This window comes from Lampris incognitus, chromosome 19, assembly GCF_029633865.1.
Source record: "Lampris incognitus isolate fLamInc1 chromosome 19, fLamInc1.hap2, whole genome shotgun sequence".
Classification (NCBI taxonomy): Eukaryota; Metazoa; Chordata; class Actinopteri; order Lampriformes; family Lampridae; genus Lampris; species Lampris incognitus.
The window spans coordinates 71,631-85,928 of record NC_079229.1 but is presented as its reverse complement, the minus strand read 5'-3'; the positions used below and the strand labels follow the sequence as shown (position 1 = coordinate 85,928).

Here is a 14,298-nt window from a genome sequence, read left to right as displayed (position 1 = left end):
ACTAAGCGAAACGTATAGAAAGAAACGTCCATTAATTTTATCCAAGACTTTCACTCCGAGAAGCTTGGTACTTTCCATCAGAAATGCCATTGCCGTGGTTAGCTTGGCTACTGCGAAGAGTTCGTCTCTGTTGCTGTGGTATTCTCTGTGCGATTGTCTGCCTGAGCTGATAAAACCCTTACACTAAGCGAAACATAGAGCCGTCCATTAATTTTATCCAAGACTTTCACTCCGAGAAGCTTGGTACTTTCCATCAGAAATGCCATTGCTGTGGTATTCTCTGTGCGATTGACTGCCTGAGCTGATAAAACCCTAACGCTAAGCGAAACCTGTAGAAAGAGCTGTCCATTAATTTTATCCAAAACTTTCACTCCGAGAAGCTTGGTACTGTCCATCAGAAATGCCATTGCCTTGGTTAGCTTGGCTACTGCGAAGAGTTCGTCTCTGTTGCTGTGGTATTCTCTGTGCGATTGTCTGCCTGAGCTGATAAAACCCTTACACTAAGCGAAACATATAGAAAGAATCGTCCATTAATTTTATCCAAGACTTTCACTCCGAGAAGCTTGGTACTTTCCATCACAAATGCCATTGCCGTGGTTAGCTCTGCTACTGCGAAGAGTTCGTCTCTGTTGCTGTGGTATTCTCTGTGCGATTGTCTGCCTGAGATGATGAAACCCTTACCCCAACCGTAACCGAAAGATATAGAGCCATCCGTTACGTTTAGCAAAACCTAATCCTACTTTCGGGGATAAGTTCTTTTAGTTTTATCGTGAGAAATGTTTTTCTAAAGTGAGTTCCGCCACCCACGATGATGAGCTGGGGTGCTTCTTCCTGAGCGCTAATGTGGTACAGAGAAGTGGTTTAATCACAAGCTCTGTGCCTTAGATGATGTTCAATGTTCCTTTCATGGGAGCATCAAGAGAAGGGGCATGTTCTGAGTGGTAAAAAGGAAAAAAGTGCAGAAATTCATCAATTTGATCTAAACCTTAGTCTTAACTCTTAAAACATTAAATTGCAATTGCAGAAAAATTAAATTTAAAAAACACTTGTATTGTTCCAAACCCCACCAACAACATTTCAAGTTTAAAACGGGATAAAGTAATCAAGATATAAGACAATGGGAGATCAGTTGTAACGAATAAACACCCAAATTGCCCCTAGACTTAACCAATCAAACTCTATCCCTAACCGTAATCTTTGGGGTATTTCTAATCCAGCACTTGGGCATTGGCGGAGGTGCTCAGTTGACATGTGTTGGCTCTGGCATTCAACCCTAACCATAAAGTTAACCTAGTATTTTCAATCTGAAATGCCCTTGCCGTGGTTAGCTTGGCTACCGCGAAGAGTTGGTCTCTGTTGCTGTGGTATTCTCTGTGCGATTGACTGCCTGAGCTGTCAAGACGCTAAGCGAAACATGTAGAAAGAGCCGTCCATTAATTTTATCCAAAACTTTCACTCCGAGAAGCTTGCTACTTTCCATCAGAAATGCCATTGCCGTGGTTAGCTTGGCTACTGCGAAGAGTTCGTCTCTGTTGCTGTGGTATTCTCTGTGCGATTGTCTGACTGAGCTGATAAAACCCTTACACTAAGCGAAACCTAGAAAGAGCCGTCCATTAATTCTATCCAAGTCTTTCACTCCGAGAAGCTTGGTACTTTCCATCAGAAATGCCATTGCCGTGGTTAGCTTGGCTACTGCGAAGAGTTCGTCTCTGTTGCTGTGGTATTCTCTGTGCGATTGACTGCCTGAGCTGATAAAACCCTAACGCTAAGCGAAACATGTAGAAAGAGCGGTCCATTAATTTTATCCAAAACTTTCACTCCGAGAAGCTTGGTACTTTCCATCAGAAATGCCATTGCCGTGGTTAGCTAGGCTACTGTGAAGAGTTCATCTCTGTTGCTGTGGTATTCTCTGTGTCATTGTCTGCCTAAGCTGATAAAACCCTTACACTAAGCGAAATATGTGGAAAGAGCTGTCCAGTAATTTTATCTAAAACTTTCACTCAGAGAATCTTGATACTTTTCCTCAGTAATGACATTGCCTTGGTTTGCTTCGCTTCCACGAAGAGTTAGTTTCTGTTGCTATTGTATTTCTGCGGGATTGTCCGACTGAACATATAAAACCCTTACTGTAAGTGAAATATGTAGAATAGCCGTTCATTAATTTTATCCAAAACTTTCACTGAATGTAACTTGATACTTTCCATCAGGAATGCCATTGCAATAGTTAGCTTGGCTACTGCGAAGAGTTCGTCTCTGTTGCTGTGGTATTCTCTGTGCGATTGTCTGCCTGAGCTGATAAAACCCTTACACTAAGCAAAACCTAGAAAGAGCCGTCTATTAATTTTATCTAAGTCTTTCACTCCGAGAAGCTTGGTACTTTCCATCAGAAATGACATTGCCGTGGTTAGCTTGGCTACTGCGAAGAGTTCGTCTCTGTTGCTGTGGTATTCTCTGTGCGATTGTCTGCCTGAGCTGATAAAACCCTTACACTAAGCGAAACATAGAGCCGTCCATTAATTTTATCCAAGACTTCCACTCGGAGAAGCTTGGTACTTTTCCTCAGTAATGACATTGCCTTGGTTTGCTTCGCTTCCACGAAGAGTTAGTTTCTGTTGCTATTGTATTTCTGCGGGATTGTCCGACTGAACATATAAAACCCTTACTGTAAGTGAAATATGTAGAATAGCCGTTCATTAATTTTACCCAAATCTTTACCTCCAAGAAGCTCGGTACTTTCCATCAAAAATGCCATTGACGTGATTAGCTTGGCTACCACGAAGAGTTATTCTCTGTTGGTGTTGTATTTCTGTGGGATTGTCCGCCTGAACAGATAAAACCCTGATCTTAAGTGAAATTTGTAGCAAGAGGCGTCCAGTAATGTTATCCAAAACTTTCACACCGAGAAGCTTGGTACTTTCCATCAGGAATGCCATTGCCGTAGTTGGCTTGGCTACTACGAAGAGTTAGTCTCTGTTGCTGTGGTGTTCTCTGTGCGATTGACTGCCTGAGCTGATACAACGCTAAGCGAAACATGTAGAAAGAGCCGTCCATTAATTTTATCCAAAACTTTCACTCCGAGAAGCTTGGTACTTTCCATCAGAAATGCCATTGCCGTGGTTAGCTTGGCTACTACGAAGAGTTGGTCTCTGTTGCTGTGGTATTCTTTGTGCAATTGTCTGCCTGAGCTGATAAAACCCTTGCACTAAGCGAAACATATAGAAAGAAACGTCCATTAATTTTAACCAAGACTTTCACTCCGAGAAGCTTGGTACTTTCCATCAGAAATGCCATAGCTGTAGTTAGCTTGGCTACTATGAAGTTAGTCTCTGTCGCTGAGGGTTTGTCCGCCTGAGCAGGTAAAACTCTTACCCCAACCCAACTGAAACATGTAGAAAGAACCATCCGTTTATTTTACCCAAAACTATTGCTGCGACAAGCTCGCTGCTGTCCATCAGAAGTGCCATTGCTATGGTTGGCTTGGCTACCACCAAGACTGTCTATTGCTGTGGTATTTCTATGGGATTATCTGGCTGAGCAGATAAAACCCTTACTCTTAAGTGAAACATGTGGAAAGAGTCATCTGTTACTTCCTTCCGGAACTATCACTCCGAGAAGCTCGGTACTTTCCATCAGAAATGACTTTGCTGTGGTTAGTTTGGCTACTATGAAGAGTTAGTCTCTGTTGCCGTGGTATTTTCTGTGGGATTGTCTGCCTGAGCAGATAAAACCATAACCGTAACTCTACTGTAACCAAAAGATGTGGAACGACCCAACCCTTGATTTCATCCAAAGATTTTATTCCGAGCAGCTCCGTACATTCCATCTGAAATGCCATTACTGTGGTTAGCTTGTCTATCGAAGTTATTCTCTGTTGCATTGGTATTCTCTAAGATTTTCTGCCTTAGCAGCTAAAACCCTATCCCAACCGAAACATCTAGACAGAGCAATCCGTTAATTTTATCTGAAACTATCACTCCATGTTCAGAAATGCTACTGTGAAGAGGTAGTTGATGTGGTATTGTCTGTTGTATTGTTTGCCTGAGCAGACAAAACTCTTAGCCTAACTCATCCCTAAACGAAAGATATAGAAAGAGCAATCTGTTAATTTTATCCAAACCTTTCAGTTGGAAAAGCTCAGTATTTTCCATCAGAACTGATTTTGTCATGGATAGCTTGGCTACTGCTAAGAGTTATTGTCTGTTGTATTTTTTTTTGTGGGATTGTCTGACTGAGCACATAAGCCCAAACCTTATCTCAAGTGAAACATGTAGAAAGCTCTCTTTGTTCATTTTATGCAAATCTTTTACTCTGAAAAGCTCAGTATTTTCCATCAGAAATACCATTGCCGTGGTTAGCTTGGCTACTGCGACGAGTTGGTGTCTTGCTGTGGTATTCTCTGTAGGATTGTGTGCCAGAGCAGATGAAACCTTTGCCCAACCCTAATCGAAAAACATAGTCATCCGTTACGTTTAGCCAAACCTAATCCTACTTTGGGGGTTAAGTTTAGTTTTATCGTGAGAAATGTTTTTCTAAAGTGAGTCCCGCCACCCACGACGATGAGCTGGGGTACTTCTTCCTGAGCACTAAGCGGGTACAGAGAAGTGGTTTAATCACAAGCTCTGTGCTTTAGATGATGTTCAATGTTTCTTTCATGGGAGCATCAAGAGAAGGGGCATGTTCTGAGTGGTAAAAAATGCAGAAATTCATCAATTTGATCTAAACCTAAACCTTAGTCTTAACTCTGAAAACATTAAATTGCAATTGCAGAAAAGTTCAATTTAAAAAAACAAAAAACAAACAAAAAAACACTTGTATTGTTTCAAATCCCACCAACACTTTTCAAGTTTAAAACGGGACAAAGTAATCAAGATATAAGACAATGGGAGATCAGTTGTAACGACTAAACACCCAAATTGCCCCTAGACTTAACCAATCAAACTCTATCCCTAACCCTAATCCTTGGGGTATTTCTAATCCAGCACTTGGGCATTGGCGGAGGTGCTCAGTTGACATGTGTTGGCTCTGGCATTCAACCCTAACCATAAAATTAACCTAGTATTTTCAATCTGAAATGCCCTTGCCGTGGTTAGCTTGGCTACCGCGAAGAGTTGGTCTCTGTTGCTGTGGTATTCTCTGTGCGATTGTCTGCCTGAGCTTATAAAACCCTTACACTAAGCGAAACTTATAGAAAGAGCCGTCCATTAATTTTATCCAAGACTTTCACTCCGAGAAACTTGGTACTTTCCATCAGAAATGCCATTGCCGTGGTTAGCTTGGCTACTGCGAAGAGTTAGTCTCTGTTGCTGTGGTATTCTCTGTGCGATTGTCTGCCTGATCTGATAAAACTCTTACACTAAGCGAAACATATAGAAAGGGCCGTCCATTAATTTTATCCAAGACTTTCACTCCGAGAAGCTTGGTACTTTCCATCAGAAATGCTGTTGCCGTGGTTAGCTTGGCTACCGAGAAGAGTTGGTCTCTGTTAATGTGGGGTTTTCTGTTGGATTTGCTGCCTGAGCAGATAAAACCTTTACCCTAATACAAACCCCAACCAAAACGTGTTGAAAGAGCCGTCTGTTAGTTTTATCCAAAACTTGCATACCGAGAAGCTCTGTACTTTCCATCAGAAATGTTGTTAGCTTGGCAACCTCCAAGACAGTGTCTGTTGCTAGGGTATTATTTGTGGGATTAATTCTTAGCAGGAGCCAAGCTAACCACGGCAATGGTATATCTGGTGTTTCGGAGCTTTTGGTTCAGATATAATTAGCGGCTGGCTCTTTCTACATCTTTTTGTAAGGGTTGGGATAGGTTTAGCATAAGGGTTTTATCTGCTTAGGCAGACAGTCTCTGTTGCTATTGTGTTTCTGCGGGATTTTCCGACTGAACAGATAAAACCCTTACTATAAGTGAAATATGTAGAATAGCCGTTCATTAACTTTATCCACAAGTTTCACTGCAAGAAACTTGATACTTTTCATCAGGAATGCCATTGCCGTAGTTAGCTTTGCTACCACGAAGAGTTAGTCTCTGTTGCTATTGTATTTCTGCGGGATTGTCCGACTGAACAGATAAAACCCTTACCATAAATGAAACATTTAGAAAGAGGCGTCCATTAATTTTACCCAAAATTTTCACTCCGAGAAGCTTGGTACTTTCCATCAGTACTGCCATTTAAGTAGTTAGTTTGGCTACTACGAAGAGTTAGACTCTGTTGTTGTGGTGTTCTCTGTGTGACTGTCTGCCTGAGCTGATAAAACCCTTACACGAAGCGAAACATGTAGAAAGAGCTGTCCAGTAATTTTATGCAAAACTTTCACTCCGAGAATCTTGGTACTTTCCTTCAGTAATGCCATTGCCCTGGTTTGCTTGGCTACCACAAAGAGTTAGTCTCTCTTGTTGTTGTATTTCTGCGGGATTGTCCGTCTGAACAGATAAAACTCTTACTATAAATGAAACATTTAGAAAGAGCCATCCATTAATATTATCCAAAACTTTCACTCCAAGAAGCTTGGTACTTTCCATCTGGGTTGCCGTAGTTAGCTTGGGTACTACGAAGAGTTAGTCTCTGTTGCTGTGGTATTCTCTGTGCGATTGTCTGCCTGAGCTGATAAAACCCTTACCCTAAGTGAAACATGTAGAAACAGCCTCCATGAAATTTTTTTTCCGAAGCTGTCACTCAAACCCGGTACTTGAAAAGAGCAGTGCCATTGCTGCGGTTAGCTTAGCTACGACAAAGTTAGTCTCTGTTGCTGTGGGATTGTCTGTCTGAGTAGGTAAAACACTTGCGCTAACCTAATCAGAACATTGTAGCAAGAGCATACGTCAATAAGATCCAAAACTGTCACTCCGAGAAGCTGGGTACTTTCCATCCGAAATGCCATTGCGATGGTGAGCTTTGCTACTGCGAAGGGTTGGTCTCTGTTGCTGTGAGATTGTTTGCCTGAGCACATAAAACCCTTAACCAATCCCAAACCCTACCTCAACCAAAACATGAAGAAAGTCAGTTAGTTTGATCCAAAATTTTGAGTACGAGAAAGTCGGTACTTCAGAATTTTCATTGCTGTGTTTAGCTTGGCTACCGTGAACTGTTAGTCTCTGTTGCTTTGTTATTCTGTGTGGGATTGTCTGCCTGAGCAGGTAAAACACTTACCCTAAACCAACCGAAACATGTAGAAAGAGCCATCCGTTTACTTTACCCAAAACTATCGCTTCGAGAAGCTTGCTACTCTCCATCAGAAATGCCATTGCCATGGTTGGCTTGGCTACCACCAAGACTGTCTGTTGCTGTGGTATTTCTTTGGGATTATCTGGCTGAGCAGATAAAACCCTTACTCTTACGTGAAACATGTAGAAAGAGTCATCTGTTAATTTCATCCGGAACTATCACCCCGAGAAGCTCGGTACTTTCCATCAGAAATGACTTTGCTGTGGTTAGTTTGGCTACTATGAAGAGTTAGTCTCTGTTGCTGTGGTATTTTCTTTGGGATTGTGTGGCTGAGCAGATAAAACCCTTAACCTAACCCAAATCCTACCTCAAGCGAAACATGTAGAAAGCGCTGTCCGTTAATTTTATGCAAAGCTTTTACTCTGAGAAGCTCTCTACTTTCCATCAGAAATACCATTGCTGTGGTTAGCTTGGCTACTGCGACGAGTTGGTCTCTATTGCTGTGGTATTGTCTGTAGGATTGTCTGCCAGAGCAGATAAAACTCTTACCGTAACCGAAAGATAGAGCCATGCATAGAGTTTATCAAAACCCAACAGTAATTTCGGGAATAATTTCTTTAGTTTTTATCTTGAGAAATGTTTTTCTAAAGTGCGAGTCCCGCCACTCACCATGAAGAGCCTGGGGTGCTTCTCCCTGACCGCGAAGCAGGTACAGAGAAGTGGTTTAATCACTCACTCTGTGCTTTTGGTGACCGATCAGTGTTGCTTTTATGGAGTTATCAAGAGGAAGGAGCATGTTCGGTGTGGTAAAAAGGAGGGGCAAAAATGTAGAAATTCATCAACTTTATCTAAACCTACCCCTAAAACTTAGTCCTAACCCTAAAAACATGACAATTGTAAAAGTGCAATTCAATAAAAGAAACCCACTTGTATTGCTGCAAACCCCACCAACAACTTTTCAAGTTTAAAACGGGATAAACTAATCAAGAGGGAAGACAATGGGGGATCAAGTGTAAAAAATAAACGACCTCCAAATAGATCCTATAGTCAATCGATCACAGTCTCTCCAAATTCGTAACCCTAAACCTGGGGGTATCTGTAAGCCAGTATTTGGGCATTGTTGAGGCGCCTGGTTGACATATGTTGGCTCTGGCATCAATTCTCTAACCGTTACCTTTCACTCGGAGAAGCCTAGTATTTTACATCAAAAATGTCATTGTCATGGTTGGCGTGGCTAACATGAAGAGTTAATCTCTGTTGCTGTGGGATTTTCTGCCTGAGCAGGTACAACCTTTAACACAAACCCTACCCTTACGTGTTGAAAGAGCCTTATGTTGATTTTTATCCGAAGCTCTGTACTTTCCATCAGAAATGCCATTGCAATGGTTAGCTTGGCAACCGCCAAGACAGTCTCTGTTGCTATGGTATTCTTTGTGGGATTAATTCTTGGCAGAAGTCAAGCTAACCACGGCAATGGTATTTGACGGAAAATACTGTCACGGAGCTTAAGGTTTGGATATAATTAACGGATGGCTCATTCTACATCTTTCTGTAAGGGTTGAGATAGGTTTAGTGTAAGAGTTTTATCTGCTCAGGCAAACAGTGTCTGTTGCTGTGGTATTCTCTGTGGAAGTACTTTTGAGTAGGAAAAACCCTCACTGTAACCCTACGCCAACCCTGGCCAAAAGATGTAGAAAGAGACGGCCATTAATTTTATCCAAAACTTTTATTTCGAGAAGCTCGGTACTTTCCATCAGAAATGCCATTTCCATCAAATTATGCAAACCTAATCCTAACCAAAAGATTCAGAAGACTACACTTTCAGCGGTCATTTCTGTCGTTCTTGGCTTGAAAAATGTTTCTAAGTGTGAGTCCGCCACCCACGATGATGAGCTGCGGTGCTTCTTCCTGAGCATGAAGCAGGTACAGAGAAGTGATTTGATTACAAGCTCTGAACGGTAAAAGAAAAAAATTGAGAAAGCCATCAATTACTTTTATTTTAAACCTAACCCTAAAAACATTAAACTGCAATAGCGGTGAACTTCAATTAAAAAAAAAATCACTTATAATGCTCCAAACCCCACCAATAACTTTTCAAGTTTAAAACCGGATAAACGGTGGATAATCTCAAGCTGTGTGCATTTGAGGCAAGATGCATCCTCTGATTGGTAAAATGGAGAAATCTATCAATTTTATTGAAACATAACTTTAAAAACAAACTGCCATAGCAGAGAACTTCAATTTAAAAAAAAAATCATTTATAATGCTCCAAACTTCACCAGCAATTTTTCAAGTTTAACACGGGATAAACTAATCAAAATACAGGACAGTGGCAGATCAGTTGTAAAGAACAAAAAACATCCAAATTGAACCCATCAATCTCTCCATAACTCTCATATTGGGGTATCGCTAAGCCAGCGCTTGGGCACTGTCCGTCTGAGCAGAAAAACTTGACACTAAACTCAAACACTACGTCAACCGAAACGTGTAGCAAGGACCATCCGGTGGTTTTTATCCAAAACTTTTACTACGAGAAGCTTGGTTCTTTCCTTCAGGAATGCAATTGGCATGGTTAGCTTGGCTACTGCGACGAGTTGGTCTCTATTGCTGTGGTATTCTCTGTGCGATTGTCTGCCTGAGCTGATAAAACTCTTACCATAAGTGAAACATGTAGAAAGAGCCTTCCATTAATTTTATCCAAAACTTTCACTCCGAGAAGCTTGGTACTTTCCATCAGAAATGCCATTGCTGTGGTTAGTTTGGCTACTGCGAAGATTTAGTCTCTGTTGCTGTGAGATTGTTTGCCTGAGTAGATAAAACCCTTACCCAATCCCAAACCCTACCTCAACCAAAACATGAAGAAAGTCATCAGTTGATTTGATCCAAAATTGACTACGAGAAAGTCGGTACTTTATCTCAAAATTGTCATTTCTGTGTTTAGCTTGGCTACCGCGAAGTGATAGTCTCTGTCGCTGTGGGATTGTCTGCCTGAGCAGGTAAAACACTTACCCTAACCCAACCAAAACATGTAGAAAGAACCATCCATTTATTTTACCCAAAACTGTCGCTGCGACAAGCTCGCTGCGCTCCATCATAAATGCCATTGCCGTGGTTTGCTTGGCTACCACCAACACTGTCTGGTACTGTGGTATTTCTATGGGATTATCCGGCTGAGCAGATAAAACCCGTTCTCTTAAGTGAAACATGTAGAAAGAGTCATCTGTTAATTTCATCCGGAACTATCACTCCGAGAAGCTCGGTACTTTACATCAGAAATGACTTTGCTGTGGTTAGTTTGGCTACTATGAAGAGTTAGACTCTGTTGCTGTGGTATTCCCTGTTTAATTGTCTACCTGAGCTGATAAAACACTTGCCCTCAGCGAAACATGTAGAAGGAGCCGTCCATTAATTTTCTCCAAAGATTTTATTCCGAGCACTCGGTACATTCCATCAGAAATACCATTACCGTGGTTAGCTTGTCTATCGAAGTTATTCTCTGTTGCAGTGGTATTCTCTAAGACTTTCTGCCTTAGCAGGTGAAACCCTATCCCGACCGAAACATCTAGAAAGAGCAATCCGTTAATTTTATCTGAAACTATCACTCCATGTTCAGAAATGCTACTGCGAAGAGGTAGTCGCTGTTGATGTGGTATTGTCTGTTGTATTGTTTGCCTGAGCAGACAATACTCTTAGCCTAACTCATCCCTAAACGAAAGATGTAGAAAGAGCAATCTGTTAATTTTCTCCAAACCTTTCAGTTGGAAAATCTCAGTATTTCCATCAGAAATGACTTTGTCATGGATAGCTTGGCTACTGCTAAGAGTTATTCTCTGTTGTAGTATTTTTTTTGTGGGATTGTCTGACTGAGCAGATAAGCCCTAACCCAAAGCTTATCTCAAGTGAAACATGTAGAAAGCTCTCTTCGTTCATTTTATGCAAATCTTTTACTCTGAAAAGCTCAGTACTTTCCATCAGAAATGCCATTGCTGTGGTTAGCTTGGCTACTGTGACGAGTTGGGGTCTTCCTGTGGTATTCTCTGTAGGATTGTGTGCTAGAGCAGATGAAACCCTAACCCAAAGATATAGAGACATCCGTTACGTTTGGCCAAACCTAATCCTACTTTCGGGGATAAGTTCTTTAGTTTTATCGTGAGAAATGTTTTTCTAAAGTGAGTCCCGCCACCCACGATGATGAGCTGGGGTGCTGCTTCCTGAGCGCTAAGCAGGTACAGAGACGTGGTTTAGTCACAAGCTCTGTGCTTTAGATGATATTCAATGTTCCTTTCATGGGAGCATCAAGAGAAGGGGCATGTTCTGAAAGGTAAAAAGGAAAAAAGTGCACAAAATCATCAATTTGATCTAAACCTAAACCTTAGTCTTAACTCTTAAAACATGAAATTGCAATTGCAGAAAAGTTCAATTAAAAAAAACAAACAAAAACACTTGTATTGTTTCAAACCCCACCAACAACTTTTCAAGTTTAAAACGGGATAAAGTAATCAAGATATAAGACAATGGGAGATCAGTTGTAACGAATAAACACCCAAATTGCCCCTAGACTTAACCAATCAAACGCTATCCATATCCCTAATCCTGGGTGTATTTCTAATCCAGCACTTGGGCATTGGCAGAGGTGCTCAGTTGACATGTGTTGGCTCTGGCATTCAGCCATAACCATAAAGTTAACCTAGTATTTTCAATCTGAAATGCTGTTGCCGTGGTTAGCTTGGCTACCGCGAAGAGTTGGTCTCTGTTGCTGTGGGGTTTTTGTGGGATTTGCTGCCTGAGCAGATAAAACCTTTACCCTAATACAAACCCAAACGTGTTGAAAGAGCTGTCTGTTAGTTTTATCCAAATCTTGCATACCAGGAAGCTCTGTACTTTCCATCAGAAATGCTATTGTTGGCTTGGCAACCTCCAAACCAGTCTCTGTTGCTATGGTATTATTTGTGGGATTAATTCTTAGCAGGAGCCAAGCTAACCACGGCAATGGTATTTCTGGTGGAATATACTGAGTGTTTCGGAGCTTTTGGTTCAGACATAATTAGCGGCTGGCTCTTTTTGTAAGGGTTGGGATAGGTTTAGTATAAGGGTTTTATCTGCTTAGGCAGACAGTCTCTATTGCTGTTGTATTTCTGCGGGATTGTCTGCCTGAACAGATAAAACCGTTACCATAAGTGAAACATTTAGAAAGAGCCGTCCATTAATGTTATCCAAAACTGTCACTCCGAGAAGCTTGGTACTTTCCATCAGGAATACCATTGCTGTAGTTAGCTTGGGTACTACGAAGAGTTAGTCTCTGTTGCTGTGATATTCTTTGTGCGATTGTCTGCCTGAGCTGATAAAACCCTTATACTAAGCGAAACATGTAGAAAGAGCTGTCTAGTAATTTTATCCAAAACTTTCACTCCGAGAATATTGGTACTTTTCTTCAGTAATGCCATTGCCCTGGTTTGCTTGGCTACCACAAAGAGTTACTCTCTGTTGCTGTTGTATTTCTGCGCGATTGTCCGCCTGAACAGATAAAACCCTTACCATAAGTGAAACATGTAGAAAGAGCCATCCAATAATGTTATCCAAAACTTTCACTCCGAGAATCTTTGTACCTTCCCTCAGTAATGACATTGCCTTGGTTTGCTTCGCTACAGTGAAGAGTTAGTCTCTGTTTCTATTGTTTCTGCGGGATTGTCCGACTGAACAGATAAAACCCTTACCGTAAGTGAAACATTTAGAAAGAGGCGTCCATTAATGTTATACAAAACTTTCATACCGAGAAGCTTGGTACTTTCCATCAGGAATGCCATTGCCGTAGTTAGCTTTGCTACTACGAAGAGTTAGTCTCTGTTGCTGTGGTGTTCTCTGTGTGATTGACTGCCTGAGCTGATAAAACGCTAAGTGAAACATGTAGAAAGAGCTGTCCATTAATCTTACCCAAAATTTTCACTCCGAGAAGCTTGGTACTTAAGTAATGCCATTGCCCTGGTTTGCTTGGCTACCATGAAGAGTTAGTCTGTTGCTATTTGTGTTTCTGCGGGATTGTCCGACTGAACAGATAAAACCCTTACCATAAGTGAAACATGTAGAAAGAGCTGTCCAATGTTATCCAAAACTTTCACTTCGAGAAGCTTGGTACTTTCCATCAGTACTGCCATTGCCGTAGCTAGCTTGGCTACTATGAAGAGTTGGACTCTGTTGCTGTGGTGTTTTCTGTGCGATTGTCTGCCTGAGCTGATAAAACCCTTACACTAAGCGAAACATGTAGAAAGAGCTGTCCAGTAATTTTATCCAAAACTTTCACTCCGAGAATCTTGGTACTTTCCTTCAGTAATGCCATTGCCCTGGTTTGCTTGGCTACTGCGAAGAGTTAGTCTACGTTGCTCTGGTATTCTCTGTGCGATTGACTGCCTGAGCTGATAAAACCCTTATACTAACTGAAATATGTTGAAAGAGCCGTTCGGTAATTTTATTCAAAATTTTTACTACGAGTACCTCTACTTTCCATCATAAATGCCATTGCCGTGGTTAGCTTGGCTACAATGAAGAGTTGGTCTGTGTTGTTATGGTATTGTCTGTGCGATTATCTGCTTAAACAGGTAACACACTTACCCTAACCCAACCAAAACATGTAAGAAGAGCCATCCGTTAATTTTGTCAAACTTTCACTCCAAGATGCTCGGTTTTTCCTTCAAAAATGCCATTGCCATGGTTACCTTGGCTACCACGAAGAGTTAATTCTCTGTCGCTGTTGTATTTCTGAGGGATTGTCCGCCTAAACAGATAAACCCCTTACTCTAAGCGAAACATTTAGAAAGCACTCCGTTTATTTAATCCAAAATTTTCAGTCGAACAAGCTCGGTTCTTTCCTTCAGAAATGCCATTGCTGTGGTTAGCTTCGCTACTACGAAGAGTTAGTCTCTGTTGCTGTGGTATTCTCTGTGCGATTGTCTGCCTGAGCAGATAATGCCCTTACAACTAAGCGAAATATATAGAAAAAGCCATCCAGTAATTTTATCCAAAACTTTTACTACGAGTAGCTTGGTACTTTCCATCAGAAATTCCATTTTCGTAATTAGCTTGGTTACAATGAAGAGTTGGTCTCTGTTGCTGTTGTATTTCTGCGATTGTCTGCTTAA

The 14,298-nt window shown here is 41.3% G+C and overlaps 4 non-coding genes and 1 pseudogene across 4 annotated transcripts; all 5 read left to right on the top strand.

Moving 5' to 3' along the window:
* Positions 1–730: 730 nt before the first annotated feature.
* Positions 731–943, top strand: LOC130130194 (small nucleolar RNA U3). The gene has a single exon (XR_008812112.1). It is a non-coding gene; the product is annotated as a small nucleolar RNA U3 (small nucleolar RNA).
* Positions 944–4,479: 3,536 nt separating this feature from the next.
* Positions 4,480–4,688, top strand: LOC130130217 (small nucleolar RNA U3). The gene has a single exon (XR_008812131.1). It is a non-coding gene; the product is annotated as a small nucleolar RNA U3 (small nucleolar RNA).
* Positions 4,689–7,757: 3,069 nt separating this feature from the next.
* On the top strand, positions 7,758–7,973 carry LOC130130204 (small nucleolar RNA U3). The gene has a single exon (XR_008812122.1). It is a non-coding gene; the product is annotated as a small nucleolar RNA U3 (small nucleolar RNA).
* Positions 7,974–8,974: 1,001 nt separating this feature from the next.
* Positions 8,975–9,100, top strand: LOC130130237 (small nucleolar RNA U3; annotated as a pseudogene).
* A 2,176-nt stretch (positions 9,101–11,276) lies between these two features.
* On the top strand, positions 11,277–11,488 carry LOC130130205 (small nucleolar RNA U3). Its single transcript, XR_008812123.1, has one exon. It is a non-coding gene; the product is annotated as a small nucleolar RNA U3 (small nucleolar RNA).
* The last annotated feature ends 2,810 nt before the right edge of the window (positions 11,489–14,298 follow it).